This window comes from Cricetulus griseus, chromosome 4 (genome assembly GCF_003668045.3).
Source record: "Cricetulus griseus strain 17A/GY chromosome 4, alternate assembly CriGri-PICRH-1.0, whole genome shotgun sequence".
NCBI lineage: Eukaryota > Metazoa > Chordata > Mammalia > Rodentia > Cricetidae > Cricetulus > Cricetulus griseus.
In genome coordinates, this window is record NC_048597.1 from 72,921,357 (window position 1) to 72,924,774 (window position 3,418).

At 41.4% G+C, this 3,418-nt stretch overlaps 1 long non-coding RNA gene across 1 annotated transcript; it reads right to left on the minus strand.

The window, feature by feature from the left end:
* Positions 1–1,200: 1,200 nt before the first annotated feature.
* LOC118237785 lies at positions 1,201–2,666 on the minus strand. The gene is made up of 2 exons (XR_004769830.1): positions 2,399–2,666; positions 1,201–1,807 (listed from the first exon to the last, which is right to left on the minus strand). It is a non-coding gene; the product is annotated as an uncharacterized LOC118237785 (long non-coding RNA).
* Between the last annotated feature and the right edge of the window lie 752 nt (positions 2,667–3,418).

The following is a 3,418-nucleotide window of genomic DNA, read 5'->3' on the forward strand; positions in this document are numbered from 1 at the left end:
ACATATGGATAGCTGACCTCTTCACACATTTAGTAGTGTGCTGTCTAGTTTTATGTAAACTTGACATTAGAGTCATGAGAGAAGATGGAGCCTCAGTTGAGAAAATGTCTCCGTAAGATTGGGTTGTAGGAAAGGACATTTTTTTCATTAGTAATAGATGGGAAGGGAGGCAGCCCATTGTTTATGGTACCAAAACTGTCCTGGTGGTCCTATAAGAAATCACTCTGAGCAAGCCATGAGGAGCAAGCCAGAAGCAACACTCCTCCATGGTCTCTGCACCAGCCCCTTCCTCTAGGTTTCTGCCCTGCTTGAGTTCCTGTCCTGAATTTGTTCAGTAATCCACTATGGTGTGGACATGTCAGCCAATTAAACCTCTGCTCCCCAACTTGCTTTGGGTCATGGTGTTTCACCACAGAACTAACAATACTAAGACAGGTTTAGTCCATGGAGTATGTATGGTAGAAAACAGGGGTTCTGGAGCACAATCCTACTGACATTTGGTGTCTGAGACTTCTTTACACATATGAGGTACTTAGCATCATCTCTGAGCATGAATCACTTTTTCATGTTTTCCCTCCATTATAACATCACTAACTCCCTGTACTGCAAAAATGTATCTGTAATAGGAAAGTGCCATGCTTTGGCAAAGCCACTATTGCAAGAATTTGTTGAAAGGTATTAAGGAGTCCCTGGCTCTTACTCTCACTTATGTCACTAAGGCACAAGGACAAGGTTTTATCTCCCTGCGTTTCTGTCCCCAATTAGTAAGCAAAACAATAGCACTGAATTCAAGTGACTATTCTGATGAGAGGGTCATATCCTAATGAGGACATCTGTGGTATCCATCTCTATAGAGGACCCAACCAAGGTCTATGATATAATGTTAAGGGAAGACGTAGCGTGCATGTAAATGTTAAAACTTACATACAGTAGGTCTACATATGTAACAGAGCTCTCCCATCCCATGAACTATCTGTCATCTGTAAGGCTCTGAAGAGCATGGTCCTGGAATAATGAAAGGTGACAAAGTGTGTTCAGTGTAGGAACCAAAGAAAACCACAAATCCTGTATTATTAAGGATTATATCTATGAAATCATACAGAAGACCTAGGCTCACATTAGAAAGATACGTAGTGGCCAAACACAAGCTCCATTATATCTAAGCATGAGTTAAATGACATTGAGAAGGGAAACAAATAATTCAAAAATGCAACTGAATAAACTTTATGAAAATGGTGACAGTTTCCAAACTCCTTAGAGGTAGGAAGTCTACAAGTTTAAAAAAGAAATTTTGGTAACCTCACATATTTTACTGTCATTTTATAAAGTTAACTGTGAAGAACAATATATGTGGTGCTGATTTGAGGAAGTTGTCTGCTGTAATGTTTTCTGTAGTGTCTAGCATCATTCCCTCAAGTCCTTATCACATCTCTGATCATCAGCATATGATGAGCTGTACAGCACTCTCAAAGCCACATGTGCTGGAACCGTCTGTGAGTCATCAGGTATGTCTTCTGAGGATCAAGTACAGAGGGCCAGAAAAGGACCTGTTGAAGTATCCAAGCATGTGTGTCTATCCCTGCTAATTGTTTAGTGAGTCCTTCCAATGCTTGCGGGGAAGCCGAGACAGCTGTTAGTTCTGAGATGATGTGCTGAGACAGTTGTTAATTCTCTGAGATGACGTGAGATGACTGCAGCTGTCAGGAAGTCCTGGAGCTCAGTTGTATCTGTTAACCCTGTTGAGGCCAGGTAAGGTGATGTCCTCATTTTCCTTTGCTTCTCAGAGCCGCTGTCTAGCCCAGGTGTGCTAGAGGAGTGTAGAGACAAAGGACACACCTGGATACCACTGGAACTTGTAGGGTCTAAGAGAGATTCGGGGAACCCTAATGACCCTGCTGGACCCTCAGTTTGCATGACAGTCATGTCTCTGCCCCAGTACCTGCCTGTCTTTTAAACCTACTCCCCTACCTTCTGCACATGTGTGGTAGTTTGAATGTAATTGGCAATCATAATCAAATAGGGAGTGGCACTAATTGGAGGTGTGGCTTTGTTGGAGTAGGTATGGCCTTGTTGGAGGAAGTGTGTCACTGTATGGGCAGGCTTTGAGGCTTCCTTTGCTCAGGATACTGTCCTGTATCTCAGTTGGCTTCCTGTTGCCTGCAAGATATAGGACTCGCAGCTACTCCTCCAGCACCATGTCTGCCTTCGTGCTACCATGCTCCCCACCATGATGATAATGAACTAAACCTCTGAAACTGTAAGTGACCCCCCTCAATTAAATGCTTTCCTTATAAGAGTTGCCATGGTCATGGTGTCTATTCACAGCAATAGAAACCCAACATTCCTTTGGTGACAAAACATGAAGACCCTAGCACTCTTCTGCTGTACCCTCACTCACCCAGCTCATAACTGCCTCTGAGTATCCAACCATCTATTGTTTGAAATCTGGGACAAGGATCTCATTGTCTGTTAGCCATCAGGTTTTCCAGGAGAGCAGCCACAGTCATTGGTATCAGACAGCAGCAACGTTGTTATGGTCAGTTAGGACGAAGCTTGGCAACAGCACTTGAGACATGTCTCCAAACTCCAGATCCTCAAGAAGATCCATGAGCCCTCAGGGAACATACTTTCTTTGGCTCCTGGCCTCTCAGACAATCTATGGACTCCATCCTGAGGACAATACAAAGTATTTCTATTTACCACAGGACAACAAAATTGATGCAAACATTTCATTAGAGGCCCACAAGGAGCTGAGCTTTAAACAAAAATAAGATTTCTTGTGTTGTTTTTCACACTGTGCATAGTAGCTCATTGCAAAAACATGTGGATGTTTTGGTAGAAATATTTTGAGTCAAAGAGGGTCTTGGTAAAGCTGTATTATCACCCAATTATACAACTCAATAAAATCAGTTAATCTTGTTTTGAGTGACTCATCCAACATTTAAATTCCACTCAGTTTTAAACCCATTAATATTTTGTTTGTGGGTTGTTCACATATTAATGAAAATAATAAATTAGGCTACATATGTTTACTTATCCTCTGATTTATTTTACTAGCAGAATGAAAACAATAACTGCCTGGGATAGATGAACTACTCACTCACACAATTATCGTCCTTGCAATCTTCCAGTTTCAAGTAAGTTTCCATTTTCCAGATTATTAAACATTATTTTATATATTTCCCCTTTCTGATGTCTTTCCCATATCTCTGCTATAGATAATGAGCTCCTCATGGGAAGAGTGAGGAAAGCACTAAGAGTACATTGAGGCAACAATGTAAAGAGTGGGATTAGTTAGATAAAACATGTAATAAATTATGTGAAAAACCTGTCTCCTGCTGCAATCATGACAGTGAAGAATAAGAGAACAGATCAATTTTGGATCATCATAGAGCAGGGACAGGAAGACTTGGAGAAC